Source organism: Lissotriton helveticus (assembly GCF_964261635.1).
Source record: "Lissotriton helveticus chromosome 1_1 unlocalized genomic scaffold, aLisHel1.1 SUPER_1_unloc_53, whole genome shotgun sequence".
Classification (NCBI taxonomy): domain Eukaryota; kingdom Metazoa; phylum Chordata; class Amphibia; order Caudata; family Salamandridae; genus Lissotriton; species Lissotriton helveticus.
In genome coordinates, this window is record NW_027611696.1 from 462,311 (window position 1) to 477,868 (window position 15,558).

The following is a 15,558-nucleotide window of genomic DNA, read 5'->3' on the forward strand; positions in this document are numbered from 1 at the left end:
TTCGGTTTTCTCAATTCTTTTCTCCCGTATCATTCACATTCACTTTCTTTTTTCTCTCCATTCTTTCTCACACCTACCCTTTCTCCGCTTTTTTCCTTCTCACCATCGAATTCTTCTGAATATTTCGCTCCTCTTTTCTTTTTCCCTTCTCTCGGACTGTATTTTCTGCACTCAATCCCCTCCTTTCTTCATCTCTTCTCTCTCTATTCCTCATTTTTGGTGCTCCCTTCTCCAGTCACTCGTCCTTTCACGGCGTCTCCCTTTATTTTACTTTTCTTGTTTTAATTCCGCCCTAAAACACGCAGATATCAGCGTAGGCCTGACAGGGAAATAAATCATAAGCATTTTTTGCCAGTGTATTATGCGCCTTTCTGCAGGCCCTTCCAAACCTAACGATGCCACTTATTAAAAGACTTGCGGTGACGCAGCACAGATGTTTCCTTCCACGAGATTTTAAGTAGCAGCACGTGAGTTCCTAAAACTGGCATACAGGGCATGTCCATTTAGTAAAATGTTCGTTAGCAGGTTGCATCGTTTGCTTTAACCATCAAAAGGTTCGTGTGAGGTTGCAGCCCGGTGTCCGTCATCCTCCCATCAGCGTCCCTGGGTGCATTCACGGCAGTTTTTGGTATTCTTTTACACGCTTTAACGAGCAGTGTTTTTCACCTTTTAAGCCCTCAGTGCTATGTGTGTGACTCTGCTCGGGTTCACCGTATGTGGAGCTGGCATCCCATGACACCTCGGGCCTGGAGTGATTTGCAGTGACGCCATTACTCAGCAGTTTACAGTTGGTTCTGGTCTGCTTTATCTGTATGGGGAGGGGAGACATCAAAGGTGTGCAGTGGCTCCCAGCCTCCGAGAGACTGGGCGGGGCAGCTACCTCTTATCTCTCCATCTTTTCACAGGGCACACTGTCTCTGATAGCATCCCGACCTCGGACCCTTTAAAGACGGTCACGTGGTTCGGCTGGACAAAGGGGCCTGAATGTATCTGCCGCCAGCAGCTTCACTTGCGCTCTGCATCAAAGGCTGTCGTCTTCTCTTTTCGAGAGCCTGCGCTGTGCCTCATGATCTGCTAAATCTAGGCAGAATGGCTAGGTTGGAACCGGAATCTGGAAGGGGGCATGGCCGAATCAAGGGCTTGAGGCTTGCATCATACTTTCTATCACACTTGTTTAATTTCCGGAAGACTGTGTGTTCCGTAAACTCCCTTATTAGGTGACTGGATTAAACACTGTCACGCAGTATTTATTAAATGAAGTCTGTTCACGAGCTGCGTGCGCACCAGAGCACAACTCACAAAGAGATGGAATGAAACAATGCAGAAGTTGTTCCAAAAAACAAAAGGGGAGTTAGCGGCTCAACTTTTCAGCTTCTTTCTAACCAGGCCCGCAGGCGCCGCAACACGGCGCTGAAACCTCCAGGGCACAACTAAATACATTTAGGGCAAGCACCCTTTTATCTATGTAGGTGTTTGTACATGAGGCATAGGCGAGTGAAGTGTTGGTAAGTAAGGCATTAGATCCCTTAGGCCCTTATCCTGGTCGTCAAGGTAATACTGGTTCAAGATCGAGCTCCCTTGTAATGTGCATTTACTGGGTGCACAGTGCGTCACCCTCACTCACCCTCAACCCCTCACCCTCACTCACCCTCAACCCCTCACCCTCACTCACCCTCAACCCCTCACCCTCACCCACCCTCAACCCTTCACCCTCAACCCACCACTCACCCTCACTCTCACTCACCCTCACTCACCCTCAACCCCTCAGCCTCACCCTCACCCCTCACCCTCAACCCCTCACACTCACTCACCCTCAACCCCTCACCCTCACTCACCCTCACTCACTCACCCTCACTCACTCACCCTCACTCACCCGCACTCACCCTCACTCACCCTCACTCACCCTCACCCTCACTCACCATCAAACCCTCACCCTCACCCACCCTCACTCACCCTCAACCCCTCACCCTCACTCACCCTCACTCACCCTCAACCCCTCACCCACCCTCACCCACCCTCACCCACCCTCACCCACCCTCACCCTCACTCACCCTCAACCCTTCACCCTCACTCACCCTCAACCCCTCACCCACCCTCAACCCCTCACCCTCACTCACCCTCAACACCTCACCCTCACTCACCCTCAACACCTCACCCTCACTCACCCTCAACCCCTCACCCTCACTCACCCTCAACCCCTCACCCACCCTCAACCCCTCACCCTCACTCACCCTCACCCTCACTCACCCTCAACCCCTCACCCTCAACCCCTCACCCTCAACCCCTCACCCTCAACCCCTCACCCTCACTCACCCTCACAACACATATTGTGTTACAATAGGTGTCACATTTGCGAAAGATAAAACTATCTAGAGATGTAGCATAACGACCAGAGTTGCCATATAAGTCACGTAAATACAAAACATGTTGCATTCCAAATGCTATAGGTGTCACATTCGCAAAAGTTATAACTATTGGCATTGTAAATCACAAAGCCATCAATTTAGCAATTTTAACAACGAAAAAATAAATAAATTATGTCATTTACAAGACCAATAACTACAACTTTTCTAATGCGAAACCTATTGCATTCCAACCCCACTCACCCACGCAACGCCACTCACACACGCAACGCCACTCACACACGCAACGCCACTCACACACGCAACGCCACTCACACACGCAACGCCACTCACACACGCAACGCCACTCACACTCCACTCATCCACGCAACGCCACTCATCCACGCAACGCCACTCATCCACGCAACGCCACTCATCCACGCAACGCCACTCATCCATTTGCAAAACGAAAAAAGTTAAACTCTTCTATTGCGAGACCTATTGCATTTTCAATGCTTGTCTCATGTTGATTCCACCTCATGGCTCTTTAATCCACCCCAGACACTCTTGGCTCCTTTATCTCACTCTTGATTCCACCTCATGGCTCTTTAATCCACCCCAGACAGTCTTGGCTCCTTTATCTCATGTTGAATCCACCTCATGGCTCTTTAATCCACCCCAGACACTCTCGGCTCCTTTATCTCATGTTGATTCCACCTCATGGCTCTTTAATCCATCCCCAGACACTCTTGGCTCCTTTATCTCACTCTTGATTCCACCTCAAGGCTCTTTAATCCATCCCCAGACACTCTTGGCTCCTTTATCTCACTCTTGATTCCACCTCATGGCTCTTTAATCCATCCCCAGACACTCTTGGCTCCTTTATCTCACTCTTGATTCCACCTCATGGCTCTTTAATCCACCCCAGACAGTCTTGGCTCCTTTATCTCATGTTGATTCCACCTCATGGCTCTTTAATCCATCCCCAGACACTCTTGGCTACTTTATCTCACTCTTGATTACACCTCATGAATCTTTAATCCATCCCCAGACACTCTTGGCTCCTTTATCTCACTCTTGATTCCACCTTGTGGCTCTTTAACCCACCCCCACTCTCGGCTCCTTTATCTCATGTTGATTCCACCTCATGGCTCTTTAATCCACCCCAGACATTCTCGGCTCCTTTATCTCATGTTGATTCCACCTCATGGCTCTTTAATCCACCCCCAGACACTCTTGGCTCCTTTAACTCACTCTTGATTCCACCTCATGGCTCTTTAATCCATCCCCAGACACTCTTGGCTCCTTTATCTCACTCTTGATTCCACCTCATGGCTCTTTAATCCACCCCAGACAGTCTTGGCTCCTTTATCTCATGTTGATTCCACCTCATGGCTCTTTAATCCATCCCCAGACACTCTTGGCTACTTTATCTCACTCTTGATTACAACTCATGAATCTTTAATCCATCCCCAGACACTCTTGGCTCCTTTATCTCACTCTTGATTCCACCTCATGGCTCTTTAATCCACCCCCAGACACTCTTGGCTCCTTTATCTCACTCTTGATTCCACCTCATGGCTCTTTAATCCACCCCAGACACTCTCGGCTCCTTTATCTCATGTTGATTCCACCTCATGGCTCTTTAATCCACCCCCAGACACTCTTGGCTCCTTTATCTCACTCTTGATTCCACCTCATGGCTCTTTAATCCATCCCCAGACACTCTTGGCTCCTTTATCTCACTCTTGATTCCACCTCATGGCTCTTTAATCCACCCCCAGACACTCTTGGCTCCTTTATCTCACTCTTGATTCCACCTCATGGCTCTTTAATCCACCCCAGACACTCTCGGCTCCTTTATCTCACTCTTGATTCCACCTCATTGCTCTTTAATCCACCCCATACATTCCAGGCTCCTTTATCTCACTCTTGATTCCACCTCATGGCTCTTTAATCCACCCCAGACAGTCTCGGCTCCTTTATCTCATGTTGATTCCACCTCATGGCTCTTTAATCCACCCCCAGACACTCTCGGCTCCTTTAACTCACACTTGATTCCACCTCATGGCTCTTTAATCCATCCCCAGACACTCTTGGCTCCTTTATCTCACTCTTGATTCCACCTCATGGCTCTTTAATCCACCCCAGACAGTCTCGGCTCCTTTATCTCATGTTGATTCCACCTCATGGCTCTTTAATCCATCCCCAGACACTCTTGGCTACTTTATGTCACTCTTGATTATACCTCATAAATCTTTAATCCTTCCCCAGACACTCTTGGCTCCTTTATCTCACTCTTGATTCCACCTCATGGCTCTTTAATCCACCACCAGACACTCCCGGCTCCTTTATCTCACTCTTGATTCCACCTCATGGGTTTTTAATCCATCCCCAGACACTCTCGGCTCCTTTATCTCATGTTGATTCCACCTCATGGCTCTTTAATCCACCCCCAGACACTCACTGGTCCTCTATCTCACTCTTAATTCCACCTTGTGGCTCTTTAACCCACCCCCACTCTCGGCTCCTTTATCTCATGTTGATTCCACCTCATGGCTCTTTAATCCACCCCAGACATTCTCGGCTCCTTTATCTCATGTTGATTCCACCTCATGGCTCTTTAATCCATCCCCAGACACTCTTGGCTCCTTTATCTCACTCTTGATTCCACCTCATGGCTCTTTAATCCATCCCCAGACACTCTTGGCTCCTTTATCTCACTCTTGATTCCACCTCAAGCTCTTTAATCCATCCCCAGTCACTCTTGGCTCCTTTATCTCACTCTTGATTCCACCTCATGGCTCTTTAATCCACCCCAGACACTCCTGGCTCCTTTATCTCACTCTTGATTCAACCTCATGGCTCTTTAATCCACCCCATACACTCCAGGCTACTTTATCTCACTATTGATTCCACCTCATGGCTCTTTAATCCATCCCCAGCCACTCTTGGCTCCTTTATCTCATGTTGATTCCACCTCATGGCTCTTTAATCCACCCCAGACACTCTTGGCTCCTTTATCTCACTCTTGATTCCACCTCATGGCTCTTTAATCCACCCCAGACAGTCTTGGCTCCTTTATCTCATGTTGAATCCACCTCATGGCTCTTTAATCCACCCCAGACACTCTCGGCTCCTTTATCTCATGTTGATTCCACCTCATGGCTCTTTAATCCATCCCCAGACACTATTGGCTCCTTTATCTCACTCTTGATTCCACCTGAAGGCTCTTTAATCCATCCCCAGACACTCTTGGCTCCTTTATCTCACTCTTGATTCCACCTCATGGCTCTTTAATCCATCCCCAGACACTCTTGGCTCCTTTATCTCACTCTTGATTCCACCTCATGGCTCTTTAATCCACCCCAGACACTCCTGGCTCCTTTATCTCACTCTTGATTCAACCTCATGGCTCTTTAATCCACCCCATACACTCCAGGCTACTTTATCTCACTCTTGATTCCACCTCATGGCTCTTTAATCCATCCCCAGCCACTCTTGGCTCCTTTATCTCATGTTGATTCCACCTCATGGCTCTTTAATCCATCCCCAGACACTCTTGGCTCCTTTATCTCACTCTTGATTCCACCTCATGGCTCTTTAATCCACCCCAGACAGTCTCGGCTCCTTTATCTCATGTTGAATCCACCTCATGGTTCTTTAATCCACCCCAGACACTCTCGGCTCCTTTATCTCATGTTGATTCCACCTCATGGCTCTTTAATCCATCCCCAGACACTCTTGGCTACTTTATCTCACTCTTGATTACACCTCATGAATCTTTAATCCTTCCCCAGACACTCTTGGCTCCTTTATCTCACTCTTGATTCCACCTCATGGCTCTTTAATCCACCACCAGACATTCTCGGCTCCTTTATCTCATGTTGATTCCACCTCATGGCTCTTTAATCCACCCCCAGACACTCCCGGCTCCTTTATCTCACTCTTGATTCCACCTCATGGGTCTTTAATCCATCCCCAGACACTCTTGGCTCCTTTATCTCACTCTTGATTCCACCTCATGGCTCTTTAATCCACCCCAGACACTCTCGGCTCCTTTATCTCATGTTGATTCCACCTCATGGCTCTTTAATCCATCCCCAGACACTCTTGGCTACTTTATCTCACTCTTGATTACACCTCATGAATCTTTAATCCTTCCCCAGACACTCTTGGCTCCTTTATCTCACTCTTGATTCCACCTCATGGCTCTTTAATCCACCCCAGACACTCCTGGCTCCTTCATCTCACTCTTGATTCCACCTCATGGCTCTTTAATCCACCCCAGACACTCTCGGCTCCTTTATCTCAATCTTGATTCCACCTCATGGATCTTTAATCCTTCCCCAGACACTCTTGGCTCCTTTATCTCACTCTTGATTCTACCTCATGGCTCTTTAATCCACCCCCAGACACTCCCGGCTCCTTTATCTCACTCTTGATTCCACCTCATGGGTCTTTAATCCATCCCCAGACACTCTCGGCTCCTTTATCTCATGTTGATTCCATCTCATGGCTCTTTAATCCATCCCCAGACACTCTTGGCTACATTATCTCACTCTTGATTACACCTCATGAATCTTTAATCCTTCCCCAGACACTCTTGGCTCCTTTATCTCACTCTTGATTCCACATCATGGCTCTTTAATCCACCCCCAGACACTCCCGGCTCCTTTATCTCACTCTTGATTCCATCTCATGGCTCTTTGATCCACCCCAGACACTCTCTGCTCCTTTATCTCATGTTGATTCCACCTCATGGCTCTTTAATCCACCCCCAGACACTCACGGGTCCTCTATCTCACTCTTAATTCCACCTTGTGGCTCTTTAACCCACCCCCACTCTCGGCTCCTTTATCTCATGTTGATTCCACCTCATGGCTCTTTAATCCACCCCAGACACTCTCGGCTCCTTTATCTCATGTTGATTCCACCTCATGGCTCTTTAATCCATCCCCAGACACTCTTGGCTCCTTTATCTCACTCTTGATTCCACCTCATGGCTCTTTAATCCATCCCCAGACACTCTTGGCTCCTTTATCTCACTCTTGCTTCCACCTCATGGCTCTTTAATCCACCCCAGACACTCCTGGCTCCTTTATCTCACTCTTGATTCCACCTCATGGCTCTTTAATCCACCCCAGACACTCTTGGCTCCTTTATCTCAATCTTGATTCCACCTCATGGCTCTTTAATCCATCCCCAGACACTCTCGGCTCCTTTATCTCGCTCTTGATTCCACCTCATGGCTCTTTAATCCACCCCAGACACTCCCGGCTCCTTTATCTCACTCTTGATTCAACCTCATGGCTCTTTAATCCACCCCAGACACTCCTGGTTCCTTTATCTCACTCTTGATTCCACCTCGTGACACTTTAATCCACCCCCAGCCACTCTCGGCTCCCGTATCTCACTCTTGATTCCACCTCATGGCTCTTTAATCCACCCCAGACACTCTCGCCTCCTTTATCTCACACTTGATTCCACCTCATGGCTCTTTAATCCACCCCCAGACACTCCTGCTCCTTTATCTCACTCTTGATTCCACCTCATGGCTCTTTAATCCACCCCAGACACTCCTGGCTCCTTTATCTCACTCTTGATTCCACCTCATGGCTCTTTACCCACCCCAGACACTCCTGGCTCCTTTATCTCACTCTTTATTCCACCTCATGGCTCTTTAATCCACCCCACGCACTCTCGGCTCCTTTATCTCACTCTTGATTCCACCTCATGGCTCTTTAATCCACCCCAGACAGTCTCGGCTCCTTTATCTCATGTTGATTCCACCTCTTGGCTCTTTAATCCACCCCCAGACACTCTTGGCTCCTTTAACTCACTCTTGTTTCCACCTCATGGCTCTTTAATCCATCCCCAGACACTCTTGGCTCCTTTATCTCACTCTTGATTCCACCTCATGGCTCTTTAATCCACCCCAGACAGTCTCGGCTCCTTTATCTCATGTTGATTCCACCTCATGGCTCTTTAATCCATCCCCAGAAACTCTTGGCTACTTTATCTCACTCTTGATTACACCTCATGAATCTTTAATCCATCCCAGACACTCTTGGCTCCTTTATCTCACTCTTGATTCCACCTCATGGCTCTTTAATCCACCCCCAGACACTCCCGGCTCCTTTACCTCACTCTTGATTCCACTTCATGGGTCTTTAATCCATCCCCAGACACTCTTGGCTCCTTTATCTCACTCTTGATTCCACCTCATGGCTCTTTAATCCACCCCAGACACTCTCGGCTCCTTTATCTCATGTTGATTCCACCTCATGGCTCTTTAATCCACCCCCAGACACTCACGGGTCCTCTATCTGACTCTTAATTCCACCTTGTGGCTCTTTAACCTACCCCCACTCTCGGCTCCTTTATCTCATGTTGATTCCACCTCATGGCTCTTTAATCCACCCCAGACACTCTCGGCTCCTTTATCTCATGTTGATGCCACCTCATGGCTCTTTAATCCATCCCCAGACACTTGTGGCTCCTTTATCTCACTCTTGATTCCACCTCATGGCTCTTCAATCCATCCCCAGACACTCTTGGCTCCTTTATCTCACTCTTGATTCCACCTCATGGCTCTTTAATCCACCCCAGACACTCCTGGCTCCTTTATCTCACTCTTGATTCCACCTCATGGCTCTTTAATCCACCCCAGACACTCTTGGCTCCTTTATCTCAATCTTGATTCCACCTCATGGCTCTTTAATCCATCCCCAGACACTCCTGGCTCCTTTATCTCACTCTTGATTCCACCTCATGGCTCTTTAATCCGCCACCAGCCACACGTGGCTCCGTTATCTCACTCTTGATTCCACCTCATGGCTCTTTAATCCACCCCGGACACTCCTGGATCCTTTATCTCACTCTTGATACCACCTCATGGCTCTTTAATCCACCCCAGACACTCTCGGCTCCTTTATCTCACACTTGATTCCACCTCATGGCTCTTTAATCCATCCCCAGACACTCCTGGCTCCTATATCTCACTCTTGATTCCACCTCATGGCTCTTTAATCCACCCCAGACACTCCTGGCTCCTTTATCTCACTCTTGATTCCACCTCATGGCTCTTTAATCCACCCCAGACTCTCCTGGCTCCTTTATCTCACTCTTTATTCCACCTCATGGCTCTTTAATCCACCCCACACACTCTCGGCTCCTTTATCTCACTCTTGATTCCACCTCATGGCTCTTTAATCCACCCCCAGACACTCACGGGTCCTCTATCTCATGTTGATTCCATCTCATGGCTCTTTAATCCATCCCCAGACACTCTTGGCTCCTTTATCTCACTCTTGATTCCACCTCATGGCTCTTTAATCCATCCCCAGACACTCTCGGCTCCTTTATCTCACTCTTGATTCCACCTCATGGCTCTTTAATCCATCCCCAGACACTCTTGGCTCCTTTATCTCATGTTGATTCCACCTCATGGCTCTTTAATCCATCCCCAGACACTCTTGGCTCCTTTATCTCACTCTTGATTCCACCTCATGGCTCTTTAATCCATCCCCAGACACTCTCGGCTCCTTTATCTCATGTTGATTCCACCTCATGGCTCTTTAATCCACCCCAGACACTCTCGGCTCCTTTATCTCATGTTGATTCCACCTCATGGCTCTTTAATCCATCCCCAGATGCTCTTGGCTCCTTTATCTCACTCTTGATTCCACCTCATGGCTCTTTAATCCACCCCCAGACACTCACGGCTCCTTTATTTCACCCTTGATTCCACCTCATGGCTCTTTAATCCACCCCCAGACACTCACGGCTCCTTTATTTCACCCTTGATTCCACCTCATGGCTCTTTAATCCATCCACAGATGCTCTTGGCTCCTTTATCTCACTCTTGATTCCACCTCATGGCTCTTTAATCCACCCCCAGACACTCACGGCTCCTTTATTTCACCCATGATTCCATCTCATGGCTCTTTAATCCACCCCCAGACACTCACGGCTCCTTTATCTCACTCATAATTCCACCTTGTGGCTCTTTAACCCACCCCCACTCCCGGCTCCTTTATCTCACTCCTGTAGGTCCCTTCTTTCTCCCTGTGGCATTTTTTCATCTTTCTCCCCCATGTGTGTTTTTCACTCCCTCGTTATGGGTCAAAGTCTGATGAGGAAAAATATGTGACAAATTAAAGAATTTAGGGCCTACAGGTGGGGTGAGGGAAAGAAGAAAAACAGACAGGAAGGAGAAGACGGAAAGGAAGAAAACCACAAAAAATAGAATGCTGAGGAAGAGAATACACGTGAGTCACTCCATAACCACATTTCCTCGATCCATAACTGTGGACTTCTGATACCGCGAATGTCTGCGCCTTAGCTGTTGCTTCTTGCTCAAATGCTATGGAGGTCTCATGATCCTACGGGTGGGGGGGGGGGTAATCTGGTCTGGCTCATGGTGGTCTCATGATCCTACGGGGGGTAATCTGGTCTGGCTCATGGTGGTCTCATGATCCTACGGGTGGTCTGGCTCATGGTGGTCTCATGATCCTACGGGTGGTCTGGCTCATGGTGGTCTCATGATTCTACGGGTGGTCTGGCTCATGGTGGTCTCATGCTCCTACGGGTGGTCTGGCTCATGGTGGTCTCATGATCCTACGAGTGGTTTGGCTCATAGTGGTCTCATGATCCTACGGGTGGTCTGGCTCGTGGTGGTCTCATGATCCTACGGGTGGTCTGGCTCATGGTGGCCTCATGATCCTACGGGTGGTCTGGCTCATGGTGGTCTAATGATACTACGGGTGGTCTGGCTCATGGTGGTCTCATGATACTACGGGTGGTCTGGCTCATGGTAGTCTAATGATCCTACGGGTGGCCTGGCTCATGGTGGTCTCATGATCCTACGGGTGGTCTGGCTCATGGTGGTCTCATGATCCTATGGGCGGCCTGGCTCATGGTGGTCTCATGATCCTACGGGTGGTCTCGCTCATGGCGGTCTCATGATCCTACGGGTGGTCTGGCTCATGGTGGTCTCATGATCCTACGGGTGGTCTGGCTCATGGTGGTCTAATGATCCTACGGGTGGTCTGGCTCATAGTGGTCTCATGATCCTACGGGTGGTCTGGCTCATAGTGGTCTCATGATCCTACGGATGGTCTGGCTCATGGTGGTCTCATGATCCTACGGGTGGTCTGGCCCATGGTGATCTCATGGTCCTACGGGTGGTCTGGCTCATGGTAGTCTCATGATCCTACGGGTGGTCTGGCTCTTGGTGGTCTCATGATCCTACGGGTGGTCTGGCTCATGGTGGTCTCATGATCCTACGGGTGGTCTGGCTCATGGTGGTCTCTGGCTCATGGTGGTCTCATGATCCTACAGGTAGTCTGGCTCATGGTGGTCTCACGATCCTACGGGTGGTCTGGCTCTTGGTGGTCTCATGATCCTATGGGTGGTCTGGCTCATGGTGGTCTCATGATCCTACGGGTGGTCTGGCTCTTGGTGAGCTCATGATCCTACGGGTGGTCTGGCTCATGGTGGTCTCATGATCCTACGGGTGGTCTGGCTCATGGTGGTCTCTGGCTCATGGTGGTCTCATGATCCTACGGGTGGTCTGGCTCATGGTGGTCTCATGATCCTAGGGGTGGTCTGGCTCATGGTGGTCTCATGATCCTACGGGTGGTCCGGCTCTTGGTGGTCTCATGATCCTACGGGTGGTCTGCCTCATGGTGGTCTCATGATCCTATGGGTGGTCTGGCTCATGGTGGTCTCATGATCCTACGGGTGGTCTGGCTCATGGTGATCTCATGATCCTGCAGGTGGTCTGGCTCATGGTGGTCTCATGATCCTACGGTTGGTCTGGCTCATGGTGGTCTGGCTCATGGTGGTCTCATGACCCTACGGGTGCTCTGGCTCATGGTGGTCTCATGATCCTACGGGTGGTCTGGCTCATGGTGGTCTCATGATCCTACGGGATGGTCTGGCTCATGGTGGTCTCATGATCCTACGGGTGGTCTGGCTCATGGTGGTCTCATGATCCTACGGGTGGTCTGTCTCATGGTGATCACATGATCCTGCGGGTGGTCTGGCTCATGGTGGTCTCATGATCCTATGGGTGGTCTGTCTCATGGTGATCACATGATCCTGCGGGTGGTCTGGCTCATGGTGGTCTCATGATCCTACGGGTGGTCTGGCTCATGGTGGTCTCATGATCCTAGGGGTGGTCTGCTCATGGTGGTCTCATGATCCTATGGGTGGTCTGCTCATGGTGGTCTCATGATCCTACGGGTGGTCTGGCTCATGGTGGTCTCATGATCCTAAGGGTGGTCTGGCTCATGGTGGTCTCATGATCCTACGGGTGGTCTGGCTCACGGTGGTCTCATGATCCTAGGGGTGGTCTAGCTCATGGTGGTCTCATGATCCTACGGGTGGTCTGGCTCATGGTGGTCTCATGATCCTACGGGTGGTCTGGCTCATGGTGGTCTCATGATCCTAGGGGTGGCCTGGCTCATGGTGGTCTCATGATCCTACGGGTGGTCTGTCTCATGGTGTTCTCATGTTCCTACGAGTGGTCTGGCTCATGGTGGTCTCATGATCCTACGGGTGGTCTGGCTCATGGTGGTCTCATGATCCTACGGGTGGTCTGTCTCATGGTGATCTCATGATCCTGCGGGTGGTCTGTCTCATGGTCGTCTCATGATCCTACAGGTGGTCTGGCTCATGGTGATCTCATGATCCTACGGGTGGTCTGGCTCATGGTGGTCTCATGATCCTATGGGTGGTCTGGCTCATAGAAGTCTCATGATCCTGCGCGTGGTCTGGCTCATAGTGGTCTCATGATCCTACGGGTGGTCTGGCTCATAGTGGTCTCATGATCCTACGAGTTGTCTGGCTCAGGGTGGTCTCATGATCCTACAGGAGGTCTGGCTCATGGTGGTCTCATGATCCTACGGGTGGTCTGGCTCATGGTGGTCTCATGATCCTACGGGTGGTCTGGCTCATAGTGGTCTCATGATCCTACGAGTGGTCTGGCTCATGGTGGTCTCCTGATCCTACGGGTGGTCTGGCTCATGGTGGTCTCATGATCCTACGGGTGGTCTGGCTCATGGTGGTCTCATGATCCTAGGGGTGGTCTGGCTCATGGTGGTCTCATGATCCTACGGGTGGTCTGGCTCAGGGTGGTCTCATGATCCTACGGGTGGTCTGGCTCATGGTGATCTCATGATCCTACGAGTGGTCTGGCTCATGATGGTCTCCTGATCCTACGGGTGGTCTGGCTCATGGTGATCTCATGATCCTATGGGTGGTCTGGCTCATGGTGGTCTCATGATTCTACGGGTGGTCTGGCTCATGGTGGTCTCTTGATTCTACGGGTGGTCTGGCTCATGGTGGTCTCATGCTCCTACGGGTGGTCTGGCTCATGGTGGTCTCATGATACTACGGGTGGTCTGGCTCATGGTGGTCTCATGATCCTACGAGTGGTCTGGCTCATGGTGGTCTCCTGATCCTACGGGTGGTCTGGCTCATGGTGATCTCATGATCCTACGGGTGGTCTGGCTCATGGTGGTCTCATGATTCTACGGGTGGTCTGGCTCATGGTGGTCTCATGATTCTACGGGTGGTCTGGCTCATGGTGGTCCCATGCTCCTACGGGTGGTCTAACTCATGGTGGTCTCATGATCCTACGAGTGGTCTGGCTCATAGTGGTCTCATGATCCTACGGGTGGTCTGGCTCATGGTGGTCTCATGATCCTACGGGTGGTCTGGCTCATGGTGGTCTCATGCTCCTACGGGTGGTCTGGCTCATGGTGGTCTCATGATCCTACGAGTGGTCTGGCTCATAGTAGTCTCATGATCCTACGGGTGGTCTGGCTCATGGTGGTCTCATGATCCTACGGGTGGTCTGGCTCATGGTGGTCTCATGCTCCTACGGGTGGTCTGGCTCATGGTGGTCTCATGATCCTGCGGGTGGTCTGGCTCATGGTGGTCTCATGATCCTACGGGTGGTCTGGCTCATGGTGGTCTCATGATACTACGGGTGGTCTGGCTCATAGTGGTCTCATGATCCTACGGGTGGTCGGGCTCATGGTGGTCTCATGATCCTACGGGTGGTCGGGCTCATGGTGGTCTCATGATACTACAGGTGGTCTGGCTCATGGTGGTCTCATGATACTACGGGTGGTCTGGCTCATGGTGGTCTCATGATCCTACGGGTGGTCTGGCTCATGGTGGTCTCATGATCTTACGGGTGGTCTGGCTCATGGTAGTCTCATGATCCTACGGGTGGTCTGGCTCATGGTGGTCTCATGCTCCTACGGGTGATCTGGCTCATGGTGGTCTCATGATCCTACGAGTGGTCTGGCTCATGGTGGTCTCATGATCCTACAGGTGGTCTGGCTCATGGTGGTCTCATGATCCTACGGGTGGTCTGGCTCATGGTGGTCTCATGATCCTGCGGGTGGTCTGGCTCATGGTGGTCTCATGATCCTACGGGTGGTCTGGCTCATGGTGGTCTCATGATCCTACGGGTGGTCGGGCTCATGGTGGTCTCTTGATCCTACGGGTGGTCGGGCTCATGGTGGTCTCATGATCCTAGGGGTGGTCTGGCTCATGGTGGTCTCCTGATCCTATGGGTGGTCTGCTCATGGTGGTCTAATGATACTACGGGTGGTCTGGCTCATGGCGGTCTCATGATCCTACGGGTGGTCTGGCTCATGGTGGTCTCATGATCTTACGGGTGGTCTGCTCATGGTGTTCTCAGGATCCTACGGGTGGTCGGGCTCATGGTGGTCTCATGATCCTAGGGGTGGTCTGGCTCATGGTGGTCTCCTGATCCTATGGGTGGTCTGCTCATGGTGGTCTAATGATACTACGGGTGGTCTGGCTCATGGTGGTCTCATGATCCTATGGGTGGTCTGGCTCATGGTGGTCTCATGATCTTACGGGTGGTCTGGCTCATGGTGGTCTCATGATCCTAGGGGTGGTCTGGCTCATGGTGGTCTAATGATACTACGGGTGGTCTGGCTCATGGTGGTCTCATGATCCTACGGGTGGTCTGGCTCATGGTGGTCTCATGATCCTACGGGTGGTCTGGCACATGGTGGTCTCATGATCCTAGGGGTGGTCTGGCTCATGGTGGTCTAATGATACTACGGGTGGTCTGGCACATGGTGGTCTCATGATCCTACGGGTGGTCTGGCTCATGGTGGTCTCATGATCCTACGGGTGGTCTGGCTCATGGTGGTCTCATGAT